Raw genomic sequence first — 18,421 nt, forward strand, 5'->3', positions numbered from 1 at the left:
AACATGAAAAATACAATACATCATATCTGTGAAACGAAATACGATATATCGGGAAATTAGAATAATTGCAAATTATATCGTGAGAAGTTACAATAACATACATATAATATGTAATATATGTATGTATAATATATTATTTTTTTCTAACGTTTCGCAGATTTCATACGAACATTATGCTTCTGAAATTATTCATCTTTAATAGAAATACAAAAAGTTAATACAGTATTCTTTAATGACAATTGTAGCATATATACTATATTTTTTGTCTCATCAATAAATCGGAATAAATCTGACCCGAAGAATCTGAACAAAACGATGACACATTTTGCCCAATTTTCTTTCCGCGGCTTGAATGCAAACATCTGGAATTTACGTATTTGAATCTGCGTCTTACGTGCACTACGTGTAAGATCAACGAAAATACGTCGTATACTCGTGAGAAAAAGTTGGTAGATCAGGCGGTGATCTCGGTATGACTTTCGAATAAACGTTGTGGCACGTTTATGGGATCGTATTGTTGTTTATAATACTTTCGCGTATGTTCAAGATTTCCTTCATCTCCATAGTATGAGCGTTTATCAGACATATATTTGCCATTGTACGTAACTGCGCATACAAAATGTTTCGAAGAACCTCTTCCTTGGACTACTTCATCGCAAGTATTTATTTTGTTACGTAAATATCATCGATGAAAAATGTAAAATAATAATAAATCGAAGAATAATGTTCTTCAATTTCTCTCTCGTATATTCCTTTTGCAAAAGTGATTCCTAAATAGATCAGAATTCAGTATAAAGTAATGCTTTCATTACATTAAATGCAGATTTAATATATCGAATTGAAAAGAATTGAATGTAATAATTTAAAGAGGCTAAATAAAGCGGACAGATTTCTACCAAATATGATAGGAAAACTTTTAAAAATAAAAAAATATTTATAATCTATAATCTCCTTTAAAAAAGAATTGTAAATTTGCTCTTTTTCGAAATAAAGATAAACAACATACAGGTAAAAATTATTGGTCTATTAACAACATTACATTAGAATTTATTCTTTACATTATGAAGAATATCAAATGAATAATTGTATGATTACTTGTATTCTATAATAATTTTATAAACAGAACCGAAATCCGAAGTCTCTCACAAACATGACTCGCAACCACAGAAAAAGTGCTACTTAAGTCTTGATATATTATACTTTCGCTCAGCAGGATTTCCACTTCATCACACAACGAAAACTTCGTACTCGTGAGAACTTCAGAGAGTCGTAGCCCTCAGGAAACTTTCACGGTCAGTCCACATATTCGTGGTTGAATCGCCCGTCTGTTCGTTAGTCAACTCCGTTATCTCGCGTCTCACTCGCGAAGTGCTCTTTCGGACTACTCTTACCAAAAAAGCTTTCCGTGTCCTGGTAAACGTTTTTACGATGCCCAGATGTCCCGACCGAGGTTGATTAACTTGCACGACCGCTCGCTGTAAATCGAAACCACGAACATATCGCACAGTTTCATTGGTAGTTGCGTTGCCAATCCGATGTGTTCTCGGATGAACCTAAAAGATCAAATTTCAGGAAAGTTCAAACGTTGCTATTTTTAATTTTATTGAAGCAATAAAAATTGTTCTTATTGTGCGGAAAAATAAAGTGGTATTTCTATGTTTTTTATATATAAATCTATTTATCCAAGAAAGAACGAAGAAGATTTTTATTCAAGTATCTATAAATTTAGTTAAATACAAATCTGAAAATAATTTTGTTGGACTTTCAAAATAATTACGTATAATATTTAAACGTTAATGACAAATTATATTTTAACATAACAATCAATTTAAGTGCCTTACATAACTATTTTGACGATTCAAACAAAATTATTTTTAAATTAATTATTTTTAAATTATATCTACGAGTATATCTAGCTAAATTTTTAAATACTTTAACAAAGCCTTTCTTTCCATGTCGACTTTACGCTCTTTATACTCTATAAATCTGAATCAATAGATAGTCACTAATTATCTAGTGGCATACTTGGCACTAATAATCAGTGAAGTTCAACTAAAAAAGCAAGAATGTCTGAGCATTATATAACTAAAATACTAATATTTGCACATTAATTTCAATCTTTCAATATTATGCTTGAATTTAAGTACTAAAAGATTAGTTAGATCACATAAAATAAAAATTAGCTAGATCTCACATTTAATTCACTGATTACCAGTGACATATTTGGCACTGATATTAGTGATTATCCTCTGATTCAGATTTAGAGAGTATAAATGTATAAAATAGAAACCAAATTTAAAATGATGAGAAGACTTGCATTTACATATTTTGTGCATCAGTTGATAAAGGATCTTGCAAGGACAAAGGATCTTCTTAGTCTCATCGTGCATTATATCGTATGCTATGAATGTTATAAATTATTCAGAAGTGACAAAGCCGCGCGCTGTCGTTTGCGCTCCTGAAGCTCGGATTACCGTGACCAAGACGCTTCTTTATCAGAGCTTCCTTTGTCATTAGCGAAATCTTCTCGCCTAGTTTCCAATACGGGACCCCTTCGAGACATCTCATTCTCGGCGAAACTTCATTATTCACCCGCATTCTTCACCTTGACGTTGCCTTTGAACAAATTTGTCACAAGAGGACATACTGTCTAAAGGAGTAACACGCTTAACGGATCGTTTGTGAATCAAAGCTATATCAGACGGCGATTTTGCACTTTGAACGTGAAAATCTTCTGAATATTTTATTGTCGAGTATTATGGCATAATGAGAGGCGCTCTTTTATCCCGATCGAAAAGGGAAGAACATCAGTTATCGTGGAAATTCGCGAATTATTTATTCTTTCTCCAGAAATTTATTTATCTCGAACTGTTAGATTTATGCTTTTCAGAAAGCTAAATAAAATTATTCTATTCTTCATCACTTATAATTAAAATAAAATTTCTAATTAAGAATCTTCAATTTCGGGCGATGTAACGAATCTATAACGACATTAAGACGGATTAAAGATAGAAAGAACAAAAAATTGCGCTGTGTCGACAAATTCGGTAAATCCAAATCGACTCGTAAATGCAAATATCCGTCTCACCCGTCACAGCAACAACAGAGATACAAACTGGATTTTTCCACCTCTCGTGAGGCCGCCATTCGAACGGCGAACTAACAAAAAATTGCTGCGCGCGTCAGCGTAAAAATCTGTTCCGTGCGTCGAAAAAGGTTGCACCACGATGGTACCAAAATAAAAAAAATAAACCGTAATAATCGACTCACAATATGAAATTTCCTCTCGTTCGTGCAGCGCAACAACAGACGTGCGCCATTGAAATTTTTGGCTAGATTTTATAACTGATTGACGGAAATCTGGCAAAGCTACATCGCGCGTAAATGTACCACATGAAACAGGATTAATCTGATTATGGATTCTCTCGCGATGCCTGATGCAAGGAGCGAGTTCGTTTTGCCGGGGGGGGGGGAGGGAAGAGGAAGGGAAATCGCTGGTATTCTTAATTGAAGCCAAAGCGGAGAGATCACGAGCGAAGCTTGCAGCAAATCTGATACAGATCGAGCGGGGACGATCCATCTGACGGTGCTGGCAATTAGCGTAACGCAATTTCGCCGCACGACGCAGCCTTCGATCCGCGACACGACGCGACGCGACGTGATCGCGGATACACCCCGATTCTGTAATCGAATCGCTCGCGTTGCATCCGCCGCAGCGGAGAATCAACGCTATAAACTAATGCCGCTTGTACCGGAGACGGCCAATGCGATTATCCCCGGCTCTGTAACCGGAAGGCGAGAGCCGTCGAGAATCCGATTAGAGTGCTCTAAGCGTGATCCATTGGGAACAGGTGTCTTCGAGCGTGATGATTTATAAATGACGGTAAAACGGCCGAATGAAGGCTGGTGTTTGGCGATCGAAACAGCTTATGCCATGCGACTCTCGGGAGTAATCGATGTAATACCAGAGACGATTTGGACAGTTTTAATAGTCCCCCCAAAAAAAATAAGTTATTTAAGCGGCGTGATATATATTCTATGTACTCAAAGTTTCAATAAATGCTATTTTTGTAAAGTAAAAAAAAACATCATGATGAACTAATTGCTTGCTAAATACATTCAGCTGTTGAATATTAATTCTTCGTATATTTAAATCCAAAAAACGTACACTGAACAAAAATTAATTAAATTTTAATAAATATTTGATTGGAGTGTTTGTTTGTTCATTCTAAAAAAAATTACCATTTACTCTTTTGAGCGGTATTTTAATTAATTAAAATAATAACAGCTATTAACGTTATTACATTGAAAAAATAATTTTTCTGAAAGATTTAAAATTTTGCTGGATACAGATCTGAAAGTAATTTTATTTGACTGTCAAAATAATTATATTAGAAACTAAAATGACGATATATATACTGCAAAAAATTTAATATTCTAGCAATCAGTTTGAATTCCAACAAAATTATTTTCAGATTTCTATCCAGCAAAAGCTTTTTACCAATCGTTATTTCTATGTAGAAGAATTGATCAGCTAAAGATAGAATCAAATAAAAACTTACACAAAACTAAATTTAAAAGAAACAAATAAAATTCAAAGTTTAAAAACGAATAAATTTTTATTACATAAATCTGACATGACATGATATTTTGACGTTTATTTTCTCATGAAAAATAAATATCAATACAGAATGCAACATTCGCGACATACATACCGAAGATCGCTAGTCTGCACACGAAAAGGACAATTTGCTGAAGTATTTAAAAATTTCGCTACATACCTAACTAAAAATAATTTTGTCATACCAATCAAAATAATTATGTGAGAGGTCAAGTTAAGTTGCTAGAATATCAAAATTTTTTACAATATTATTCAGCACGTTTGAGAATTTTACGTAATTATTTTGATGGTCCAACACAAAATTATTTTTAAATCTGTATCTAACTTTTTATTAAAATTGTTTTTTCCGTGAAATCATTGCTAAACTCGTTAAAATCACGCGAATCATCTCAAAGGCAACAGAGCAGTGCAGGCCCCAATGTGATTCGAGTATGATACAAAATTACACGAAAGAGCTACAGAAGTGCAGGGATGACGCCAGAGATCGAAGTCGAATCGTCCCGTTGACTTCGGCAATGCGCAACGACCCAGATTTTTGTACCAGCGTCGCTCAAAGTTCATAAAAATCGCCAAGCGAGAAGTGACAGAATTCGAAAGACGTTATCAGTTCGTCGTCGTCGTTTACGAGCTTCGCGATCGACACGGCGTCAAAGTCTTCGGTAAGAGTAAAAGGAAAAGATAGAGACACACATCTCGCAAGAATACGAGGGCGTTTCTGAACTTCTGTCGCTCACGTAATGGCCACCCTCACCAAAGTTGTCTTGTTTTTTCCCCCGTGGAATTTATATGTTGTTACATTCACACTTTCGTCGTGCTATCTTTACCTTTGCAATCCACCGAGGTTTTTCTCCGGCGCGAAATTGAAATTTCCACAGGGTGGATATAAACGTCGCTTCTGCTGGCATTCTATTTGCATATATTTGTTACGCGAAGAAATATAAATAAACGTAGATCTTTGCTTCAATTTATCTGGAGAAAAAGAAAACGTTTTTTTATAGTTAAATTTCGTATAAATTAGAATAAAATTAGATATTACGCTGCAAAAATATATCTAATTTTCTTAATTTATCTTTCGCTTTTTGTAATGTATCTCTATTTGATATATTTTTGATAGTTTAATTAAGTAAAATTATTTAATTATTTGAAAGTGAATCCGAAATTAAAAATTATCGTTATTAAATAATAATGTACAACGTAAATTATAAGATTAAAAAATTGTTGAACATGGAGGCTAAATTGATGTCATGTTTATTTAACGATATAAAATCGACAGCTGTAATTTTTTTTAAAGATTTCCCAATAATTGTTAAACAAATATTTTTAGCTATCATATAATATTTAATATCTCCAGATTTCTAATGTTTTATTCTGTAAATATTATCGGATATTAGATGAAATATAAATATTATTAGACCGCAACGGTTATAGTTTTATTTGTTTTATTTGCTTTCTAATATGGTATTTGCTAATTAATTCCATAAGTGGTGTGTTTAAAGATCATCAAAGGGTTAGGGACTATGGACAATTAACCTACAAACTAGGTCACATACCAAGCGGCCACGATTACCGGAAAAAAGGCGTCTTCGATAAACCATGGCCGAAATTTTCAAATCTTAATTGCGGTGAAATGGTGTGTAATGACGTGAAATATTGCCTAGAGAAAGATGCTGACTCTTATTACGGCCGAGCGGGCTCCGAACCTTTTAATCTGAAGCCTCCCGGCCCCGATACCCGCAAGAAAATGCTGACCCGCCAGTTCCACTGCCAATCTGTTACGGTCGCGAGAGAGTATTTTCGCGTGTGCCCCTTTTTTTATTCTCCTTCGCGTTTTCCTTAGCCGCCACCGCCACCTAACATCATCATTTCCTGGCACAAATTTTCACGTGCGATTTTTGGAGTACTTTTATTGTAAAAGGCGAGTCGTTAACGTCATAGAAAATCGATGACGATTTCCGCAAAATCAAGAAAAGAAATATTGCCAGAAGTTAGCTAATTAAATTTCGACAAATTACATCTACGCTCTGTGAATAGTTTTCTATTACCTATTATTTGATAAATGTTTTAATTAAATCTCCGATATTTTTAAGATCAAATTTGAGAGATTTATTTAAAGGATTCCATTATATGGTTTCCCATATTATAACATATTTAACATACTGTAACATATATATACAGCTAATTAATTAATATTATTTAATTTAATTTATTCATAAGCGGTCTAATTTAACATATTATTATTTTACAAATGTTCTTATTCATATAATACACATTGTGACAAATTCATTTATACAAAACGAAAATAAAGAATGGAAGTTATAATAAAATTAATCAAGAAACATAGTTTCATCAGTTAAGAGATCTATTGTTAAGATAAATACATTATTCATAATGTAATCGATTACATTTTCATTGGACATCGCTAATAAATCAAAAAACCACTATTCATTAATTACGATATGTATTGCTAAAACAGTTGTTACTCATATGATCAAATTAAATTTCGTTTGATTCACTCTACTAATATGCAAATTCTAATGCTCTGAGAAATGGAAAGAGATCGGAAAATAAAATGCTAAAAAAAAATTACTGAATCTTAATTAATATTTCTTTTAATAGTATTACGTAAACACTTACAATAAATATTTACTCAATAATAAAATAAATAAGTTAAATCAAATTAATAGTTTTGTATCAAATAAATATATGTTTATATTTAGTAAATATTCACTTACAATTAGATCTATTCAAACAGATATTTATTAAAATTTAGTATTTTTTTCAGTATAATAATATACAGAATAAAAAATGATGATGCCAGGTGAGTCACATTCCATTTACAGATTGATGATGTTTTGCTTTTCTTATAATATTCAACATTAATAGAATTTTTCGGTAATGACAGTATTTTAATTATTAAATTCCGTAACATTAATTAATTGAATAACTGACAATAAAGCTCCAGTTTTAATTTTTATTTTCACGCAGTTTGAAGGAGCGAAGGAAGATTTGCGCGTTATCTCTGCTCGCGGAATTTTCGCGGAGCCTAGCTCGTTGCCAATTAAGCGCGGACGACTCGTTAGCGAGGAAGCGACTCGCGGCTTTATTTTAATCTCAAACAATCAAAAGTTTCGACAGCGTCGACTGTATTTTATTATCTCACGCGATACCTTGTTTCGCGTCGCAGAGAGCTGTGTTTACACACTCGTTGGTTAACGTGCGTCCTTATTTATTCGCCCGTCATAATTATAACGCCCTTATTGCGTCGTGTTTAATGGGACGAATTTCCCAGTGAAATGTCGCGCCTACACGCGGTGCAACGCTCTGAAAATTCAATTTCCAGCGAATATACAAACGGTAACATTCGCAGGCCCCACTTGACGCATTAATTTCGAAAATCACGGATGGCCGATCAACCCTGACACGCGAAATGACCGCGATGCAAACTACCTTTTTATAATAAATCGCGACATTTGAATGAAATTAATTTAAAACTATTGATTATTCAAAACTATTGATGGATTAAAAAAGATGTCATAGAAAATTGTAATAAATAAGATGAAGTAAAATACATTTTTAATATAGAGATTTTCTTAATAATTGCAAATAATTACAAAATTATTTTATTACATTTATTATTTCCCGATCATCTTAGGCCGTCTATTAAAAAAGTTGTTTTCAACTAATTTATTAGGAGAACTTGATTTATCAAAAAGAGTAATATATTTATCGATAAAATGTATAAATATTAATCCTAATAATAACTTTCATTATAATAACTTTATTAACTTGTCGGTCAATTTTTCATCTTTTCGGTACTGTGTTTCTCAAGGTTTCCGCTGAAAATGTAAAAGTGGAAATAAGATAGTCTATGTAAAACTGTTCTTTATTGTTCAACGTAAAGCTATTACTTTTGACAACTACCAGGATTCAAAGCTTGAAAGAATTCGAATCTCCGAAGTTAACTTTGAATTGTCGAAGGTTAAAGTGTGTCGAAGCTTTAAAAAATATCTATTTATCCAAAAAAAATGAAAATTCATAATACATATATTCGTAAATAAATTAGTATTTTTTAGTGAAAATACATTTATTATTATTAACTTATTAAATTAGTAATCATATAATTTTAATTCTTCGAACCTTCGGAGATTGAAGTATCGAAGTTTCAAATCTTCGAAGATTTTAACGCCGAAGCTTCGAATCTTCGAAACTTCGATTGTCGAAGTCTTCGGAATAAATCATTGGCCCTATTTCGAAGAATGAAGTTTTTGTGGCATCGTAATGGAATTCGCATAAAAACATAAAAAGTTTTATTGCTTAAAATTCGATATAAACATTCGAGTAGTAGCTATACATTAACAAAAGGATCAAGTATTGAAGCGATCACAAACAGAATTGCTCTCATTCCACATAATTAGATCATCGTCTGTTGATCATTTTTTAATGATGACTAGATTAATATATCGATATGTTTCGATGACAGTTCTCATTCGTCCTGTCCTGTTGCAAGTCCTTGGCTGCGGGGTTCACGAAGACGCGTGGTGTATACGCTGCATGATATCGTAGGTGGATGAGAAGGGACGCAGGCGCTGTGCACAAAAGCGATCGTCAGTCGACGGCGGAAGCTGAAACGCGCGGCTTCGGGACCGCTGCAAACGCAAACGTACAGTGTAACCTATGGCGTGACAACGCCGTCGCAGGTGTACACATTTTGCACGCGCCAATTATCGACGCGACTCGGCTTCGTGACGCGACGAACAATGCTCCGGAAGCTCCGTTTTTTTTTGGTTGGGCAGTGCATCGTAGATCAATTTGATCATTGAAATTCGAGAATATAGAAAAAAGAAAACTGACAGTTGGATCCACAGGAATCCAGGAATATAAAAAAGAAGACTTTGCAATCGAATGCCTAACATCAAAGTGAGTATCATGCACCACTTTTATGTGATCTCTTGCACGATATTTAAAAGCAATTAGCAGTTCTCTATTGAACAAAACGACATCGTTAATAATTTAATCAGCAAAAGGAAAATTATAAATAATTTATTAAAAAAAAAAACCATATTGATCTTGAATAAAATAGAGTAATTCTCTGACAATGATAAATTCTAAAAGGAGATTAACGAGTATTCTGCAGTTCTCATATTATAAAAATTAATAGTACAATAAAATCCCACAGTAATATTTTTTTAGACACTTTTACTGCTAGCATTAACGCTACATTTAATATTTTAATTAAATGCTGTACCTTTAGATGCCTTTGCGCGTGTATGCGTGTGTATGTATTACGCGTATTTAAGCGCACCACACGTGATAAACCACTGTATCCATATATACTGACTTCTAAGTGAAAATCATGAAACGTGATGACGATAGTACTAAACGAGAATAGAGCTATCAATTTACGATAATCGATGATTAAAATGTTTTGTTTAATAGTATTCAAACAGTATTAATTTATTAGCCAACGTATATAAATTCCCCTTTTCTAACAATAAGCCATGAAAATCTTTGCGCGACCTATAAATTTATTAAAATCGATAAATTCAGTGCGGAATTCGTCTATGCAAGAAACACGAAAAACGCCAATGAAACGGTATCTTTTAAGTAGCCGCGCGATTGTTGAAAATTAAATTAAATTCCGTTTCATATAATTATTTTAGAAAATCTAAATTACCAAAGATTAATAACGCGATTAAATATTAATTCGAAATATCAGCTGCAACTTCCTTGTATTTACAATTGCGTTTATTGTTGATTAGATAAGATTTCTTATTGTTATATTATTGCATTCAATAAATTTCTTTTCATTATTATTATTACTCGTACATTTCAATATATCAAAATTAAATTTCACGGTAAATTTAATTTTGGCGTATTGAAATGTTCTAATATCGCGCAGGAAATACCATCAAAGTTTACAATTTAGATAAAGATCGCGGTATCGAGCTTTATACCCGCTGCTGCATAATGTTGCCGCGAGTGTCGACCATATCTGGAATCTAATCAGTTCATCCGATTTCCTGCCGCATGAATTGCGGTAGCGGTAACTATTGCTCGCTGAAATACGTCTGACCAACGGACGTCGTAACTACTGGCCGGCATAACTCAAGATAAATCTACTCTTCTCAAAGCAGTTTATTTTCTACCGGTAACATTTTCGTAGATCCGTGCTTTTTCTTATCAATTCATGTATAAATAAATGCATATACTGTATTGTAGATGTTACTTAATGAGACAGTATAAACACGAAAATTCTTGGAACATGCAAAATTTAATTATGATATCTGGGTATTTACAGAACGACTTTAATATAAATTACATTTTAACTACAATATACTTTACTATAAATTACATTTTATTTACAATATTTATTCCAGTATTTTTATTATTATTAAATCATTTTATATAATATTTTTTATTTATTTTGTGCTTTAGGTATTTCATAAAATGTAAATAAGAAATATTTTGTACGGTCCAATCAATAATGCTCGATATAAATTATTATTTAAATAGAACTTAATTCTGATATGTAAAAGACTGGTGCACAATAAAATAATTTCAAAATATTTAATTGAAAAATGAAAGTATAGTTTTGTACACAAATTTAAAGCTCAATTAATAATCATCATTATAATAACAACTATAGCCGTAATACATGAAATATTTGTTAACTACAATAATTATTTGGATAATCACAATATTTAACTGTCTCATTGTAGTTAATTATGTTATTAACTAACTAATTATAATAATTTATAACTTGCGCGTTTACTAAGTAACTAATATCTATGTTGCTTTTATTGGCATATGTAATAATTACAGTGATAATGTAGTATTCGTAATAGTATAACGTATCTAATAGATTTTTACGCAAAAACATAACCGAGTACGAATAATGATTTCTCTATAAGCTCTATATGTATGTTACTATTATTGAAACTAATTTACTTCCGTAAGAAGATTACGCAAAGATATAACAAGCTCTAAAAGGAACAGAAGCTTTTAAAGGATTAATTTCCTGTCCGTAATTAGTTACAGGCATTGTAACTTCCGTGTGTGCAAGTATTTGTTTTGCTTCCCATGTACTTCGTCAGACTTGTTACGACACCGCAATTACGGTACTAACACAAACTTTATAATCAGCCACCGAAAACTAGAGAACTGCAGCGACATGGTCACTTCATTTATGATAATTACAATACTGTCTGAAAATTGTAATATCTTGAAGTGATTAATCGAAGACGCGTGATCGTGTTTTAAAAATCTAATGATTTTCTTCCAAGAAAAATGCAATTACGTATTAGTATTCATTTATTTATTTATGTGACGAGCTATGGCAGTAATTAATGATAAGATATCTCTAAGCTTCTTTCATTTATTTGTTTCTCTACATTAAATTAATATTTTTTTATGGTTATGTCTATGGAAATTTTTAATCAACATATCTCATAAGCTAAAGAATATCACGGTTTCAGTCAGTTTGACTGAAATCAGTTTTTACATATAATTAATAAAGTTGTTTTTTGAAAATTAATCTCGCGAAGAAAACAAATATAAATCTTATTTTCTAATTTTAAAACATAAAGGATATCTTTTAAGATTTATATAATTCAAAATTAATTATAAAAAAATTAATATAAATTAGATATTAATATAAATTAACTAAAAATCTTTTGAGAATCAAAAAAGGATTTATTTCAACATATTTCTAAAAACTTGCTAAATTTTTGAAATGTTCTACATTATGTATTAGGATTAAATATAAAGCTGCTATATCTATTTTATATCAGGTATTGTATATTGGTTTTTAGTAATATTGGTAACTCAAAGAATCACGTAAGTTCTCTTAGAAATAAATGATGCATCTAACTATGGGTGGAATTAGCTTACGCGCAACTGCAAGAACATTAGTCACAGACAATAAGACATTAAGAAGAAATTATCTTCCCGAGAAACTCGATTTTCATGCCGCGACAAATTATCATCATTTCATTGCGTTTAAAAGACACTTAGTGTCGTCTCGTCGGTACGTGTAAATGTATGAAAAATTAAATGTTGAAAAGAGAGATTTTCACAAAGAGAAAAAAAATCATGTTCTTAGCACATACACTGCAGCTCATTCTATTGAAGCATGAATCAGTGACATATATATGTATATAATTTTTACGTTTCTCATTAATGATTCTTTCAACTTAAAAATATTTGTAATGGCGCAATATTTGAATTCATGTAGTTGGCATTCTAAATTCCCATTTTCTTATTAGCAAAATAGGTGTAGACTTACTAAAATATATAGACTTACCTAACATATATAGACTTAAAAAAACTCTCACGAAGTTAAAACTGAAACAGTTGGAGACATTTTAGGAAAGAGTTGGTCTGTTAAGAAAAGTCTTTGCTCACGCGACATTCTTTATTCGGCTACATAAAGAAGCCAGGATATATCATTCGCGCTAGTCGTTCAATTTAATAACGGAGGTCTGACAATATACGTGACCAGATTTCTATTCAATAACTTGTAGGTGAAGAAGAGGGTAAAGTTCTCGACTTTTAGCGCTCATCTTTTCATTAATCCGCGAATACAAGTTTAATCTCCGAAAGTGGTAAGTCTTCGGCGCATATAGCTACGTATTACTAAACGAGCGGTAAACTCTTAATTAAACGTCTATAATAATAAAAACGATTAAACGATGCAATAAAAACACATGTTTCTTCGTTTATTAAGAACAGATAAAGTATCTTTCTCATAGTAACTTTCATTATAATTTTAATTAAGTCTATGTTATAAAGTTTCACGAGAAGCAAAAAACCAATCTTTTCATGTTAGAACATTATTTGAGATAAGAGGTAAACGCGAATACCTTTTTTCTTGTGATCTCTTTTTCTGTTTAATTTATCATAAGCAAATAATGGAGAGCAAATGAAACTAGCATTGTACTTTTCCATATTTAATCACAAATTATGCCACTTGTTCGCAAGCATCAAATTACTCGATTAACTAAACGAGGTAAATATATTGTTAATATACAACAGGGTGACAAAAAGAATTTGATTACAGAGTACATGTTTATTAATTATTGATAATGTATATTTTTTACTAAAAACGAATTCTAAATTAGTGTTAATTATATCTTATTAAATACCAAAAAAGAATAATTATTAAAAAATAATAATTAACATCATCTTTAGTTTTGATATAATATTTAAGGCGCTTCGGGAATTCATTAACAATCTGCCTTGCAGCTTTCTTAAATAAATTCTTCCAGGCAGCCATTAAAGTGATTACCAACCGATGAAAATCTGACATTAAAATATTAAAGGTATTATTATTAATTATTATTAATATCTTATAAAGTATTATAAGATATTAAAATTAATATTAAAGACGATAAATAATAGCACCTCGGTAATAATTTAAACACACAAAACTTTGTAATCAAATTTTTCAGTTATCCTATATTGAGGATCTGAAAATGAGGCGTTTAAAAAACCATAAATCTCTCCACTATTCTTTTTCTCATTTCTAATCTATGTATTCCATAGAGATCTTCTCGGTGATCTTTCTATTACGAGAGTTCGGTAACCTTAATGCCTTAATGCTCCAAGAAAAGCTTCGAACACTCGGGAGAGACGATTCCGTTGTGACAAAACAGAATCGTGTGGTCACGCGATTCTGCAGATCTTCGCGCAACTTTTTTCCTCCCTGAATCAACCGCGCCGAGGAGCGCAGAAAGGGACGGGGCGCAGCTGGTGCTTAGGGGCGAAGAGAATTTGAATAAAACCTGCGGCGAATAGGGCTTTGCCTTATCCCACTTCCCTTTCGCGTCAGAAAGAAATGCAAGTTCCGCACTTGGGAACTCGTAAAAAGCCGCGCACAGTCTCTCGATATCCCCGACATTTACGAGCCGAACGCGGTCGATCCGGACCTCCTCTTTCCCCTTTTCCTCTTCCCTTTCGCGTTTGTTTCCCGTCACGGTCGTAGATCGGTCGTATTTGCGAAACGGTCGATCACGATTTGTGGCTGTCGTTTCTCGATAGTTTGCACGAAGATATTATACTATCCTGTCGCCGCCACTGCTGCGGAATATTCTATTCGTCGCCTCGTGGTATCATTCAGAATCGTTAAGAGCTATTTCATCGACAACATTATTTCCCGCCATTACGTGAATATAGAATGTAACACGCTTACCGAGAGATTATGCGTTTTGCCCGAGACAAAGGGATAGGATTGAAACAGCGGATGCTGCGAGCGAAGCCATTACGCCTTCGAACCGAAGCGAGTTTAATGCAACCGGTAACGCTTCCTTTCGAAGGAAGCGTTTAACATCATTCACATGTTCTGGCATAACCAGTAAGCTTCTACAGCGCGTAGTAGCAACAGTCTTTCATAATTCACTGCGTCGCGACATTTCCGTAATTTTGACAAATGCGTTTACGTGCAAGACGGTCCGAAGATGCAAATATATACTTGCAGACGCTTTAACGTAGGCAAAGAATCTAAGAGATAAAATTTATATAAATATCAAATTAAAGAAAAAAATTCTATTTTCGGTCGAAGATCTTAATGCTTGATAATATTTAAATGTAAATTTACAAATATATTTTGTCGAACTTGAAATAAAATCATAAACTGAAACAAAAAATAATATCATAAATTATATTGATCGTCAATTTAATGATATTGATAAGCATCTTAAAACACTGTAAAGAACTTATTGTAAATATTATTATTTCAGTTAAAGTTTGAACCTCAAATTCCGCCTCGAGACATATGTGAAGATGCTGCTGAAATAATCAATAATTATAAATAAGAGAACATAATTTTTCAAGGAGACGTATATAAATAGTTATAAGTGAAAATTAGATTGATAAGAGTAAATAAAATAAAAAAAATTATATTTTTGGTAGAAGCGGATATTAGTGCTTAATAATACTTGTGTAGATTTACATGGAAAGATCAGTTTTAATAAAGTATCTAAAGACATAGCTCGTGGAAAATAATTTTGTTGAACCACCACAAAATAATTAAAACCCCTAAAATAGTTATTAAAGTGTTAAAATATTTTGCAATACTACTCATTATGCTTAAGCATTTTACATAATTATTTTGATGATCCAACAAAATTATATTTAAATCTGTAATTAAGCTTTTAGATGCTACAGCAAAATCATACTTTTTTTTATGTACGAATACATTTTTCAATTCTATAACTGCGCGGCAGAATTTGTATAAATCGTAATCTTTATCGATAACTACATTCTTTAAATATAAAGCGTAAGGTAAAAAGATGGAAAGATCGAATGAAAGAGCTGAAAATATCTAACATCTATTCTGCGAGGACCCATTATCCACATGTCCGTTGTTATCCGTTACACAAACTGTCGTAATACTTCGAACAAATATTTGCCATTGGACTTTCGTTTGTAGTTATTCTTTCTAAAGCACACAAGATCCAATCTTAAACAAAACATTTATTCTAGCGAGAAATCCAGATTTTATTCACAGTGGCTTTTCTAGCGGGAAAAATTTTATTCTCCAACACCGCTAGGCTTGGTCTATCAGATGGACTACCACCACTGAAAATAATCCTGGACAGCTTCACTTTTTACTTGGCCATGAAGTTAAGTCGTGACTGCATGTCGCGACTTGCCAAGCTTACATTTAACATAGAAATTCATTATAGAAACTTGCATATAGATAATTAACTTGCAGAACTAAATTCGGACTACAATTTTATTACGAAGATTTCTTCTCGTACTTAACTCTAGGATAAAATATAAACTACTCTTAATTAATGTAACAAAGCGTTTTATACATTTCACTTTTAATGACAAGTATTTATAATCTAGACTCTTATAACTCTCCGCAAACCAGGTGGAAAATCAACATGAATCATATGTGGGTATATTCCATGCTATACTTCATCATAATATACTATCATTCATATACTACAATTCAGTATGATTGGTAACAATACATTCTCCAGTTGCACGAAACCGGCAACATGCGCGCGGTACTTTTGAAGAAGTTATAGAAATTTATCTTGCTGGAGTCACAATCAGAGATGGGCAGTATTTGAAATACATGTATTTAAAATACATATTTAAATACATTTTTATATTTTGTATTTCGTATTTAAATAAATTTTTGAGAGTATTTTATATTTTGAATTAAAATACTTTTTTTTTAGTATTTTGTAAATTTGTGAATACTAAATACATTTAAATTATATAAAAATTTTTTTGATGAAAGTTAAAATCGCACCATTGTTGACTCAATCTAAAGTGCGTTCTATTTCACGTATGATGTGCATAATGCATCATTCATCTTTGTTTACATTTTGAATAACAAGGATAAATGATGTATCGTGCACATTATGCGTAAAACGGAATGCATCTCTAACGTTGTGTCTCAGCCAGGAGTGGGCAGAATTTGAAATACAATATGTATTTAAAATACATATTTAAATACATTCTTATTTTATTGAGAATATTTTGTATTTTACATTTAAATTTTTTGAGTATTTTGCCCACCCCTGATCACACTCCGCCTGGTTCACAGAAGGTCAAACATAAATAACTTAATTATTAACTTAAAAGGAAAGAGAGCATAAACACATTATCAAATTCAATCATGAAACGATGTGAAGTACATAATCAAATTTTATATGTGTATATGGCTCCTTATAATACATGAATAAAATATATGATAACACAAAAGCTTAATGTAAAATTGCTTAAAAAGCGAAATTATTTATCACGCTGTTATAATATTGACACTAAAGAGCTCAAAATCATATAGGTATCTACATATAACGGACAGAATTTTTAAAAGGCTGGCAACTGCTTATCCTTGTTTTTAACATGGCAGATTGAAACTCTGAATGATTGAAAGCACTCAATGAGTGAGTCGCTCACTTGTACATGAAATTTACATATGGCAATACTGTATCACTTAATAGCGATAACATTCTAAGATTAATCCGAAAATGAATCTTCTGAGAAAACCAGTGTCTCTCGTAACGTTATCCTGAATGAAAATCACAACTCGCTTCGGGATAGAAAATCGCGATGGACAAGATCCCATTCCATTAATGGCGTTTTCAGATATGCGCCCCAAAGACGACACAATTGCGTATAGTGTATATTTTATTTGGATAGTTAACTATGCAAGTATCGCATTGTATTACGCCTTGCAATGGCATCGCTAACCATCGCGGCACTCTCAAAGCGCTTGCTTCATTTAACAGGCTACGAAGTGGAATAGTCTATAGGGGCCCATTTTCTTCACCGTCCTGACACTTTATTTCTGACTACTTCTCTCATTATTTCCCAGCAAATGTCTTTAAGACAACGACCGATTATAATTTTTAACTCCACGTTAAACTGAGTGTCTTACCCTCTTTAAAGTTTAATTATAACGAAGTCGGAGTTACCATGCTCGTAAAATAATTAGCATAAAACAATGTGTTGCGGCGGAGTTAATTTTATGCATGGTCTTTTAATTAGGTCACATAAAATTAGAAAGAATGGACTGTGTAAGACATTATATTTATCTTCTGTGGAATTCCTTTAACTATATAACATTTCTTCCAGACGTTAAAATAAACTTAGATTTCTATTACATCATGCATCACTCATATATGAAATTAAAATTACAAATGTAACTTGAAATTAGAAAAATATTAAAAATTTATAATACGTTAAATGTTTTCTACGTGTAAAACTATTATTAATACCTGGTTTTAATTTCTAAGCACGATTTAATTTCGTAGCACGATTTTTGAACGTTCTCAAATA

The 18,421-nt window shown here is 32.1% G+C and overlaps 1 protein-coding gene across 4 annotated transcripts in view; it reads left to right on the plus strand.

The window, feature by feature from the left end:
• Nucleotides 1-18,421, plus strand: part of LOC108749179 — a 222,782-nt gene that overhangs the window by 77,534 nt on the left and 126,827 nt on the right. For 2 of the 4 annotated variants that reach the window (XM_018487723.1, XM_018487726.1), the window contains exon 1: nt 9,295-9,538. The exons of 1 other annotated variant lie outside the window; for it this stretch is intronic. The gene's annotated coding sequence lies outside the window, so the exon portion shown is untranslated. Of the gene's footprint in view, nt 1-9,294; nt 9,543-18,421 lie in introns of those variants that run through there. One more of the 4 variants, XM_018487724.1, reaches the window with a different exon arrangement.

Source organism: Trachymyrmex septentrionalis, unplaced genomic scaffold (assembly GCF_001594115.1).
Source record: "Trachymyrmex septentrionalis isolate Tsep2-gDNA-1 unplaced genomic scaffold, Tsep1.0 scaffold27, whole genome shotgun sequence".
In the NCBI taxonomy this organism is placed as follows: domain Eukaryota; kingdom Metazoa; phylum Arthropoda; class Insecta; order Hymenoptera; family Formicidae; genus Trachymyrmex; species Trachymyrmex septentrionalis.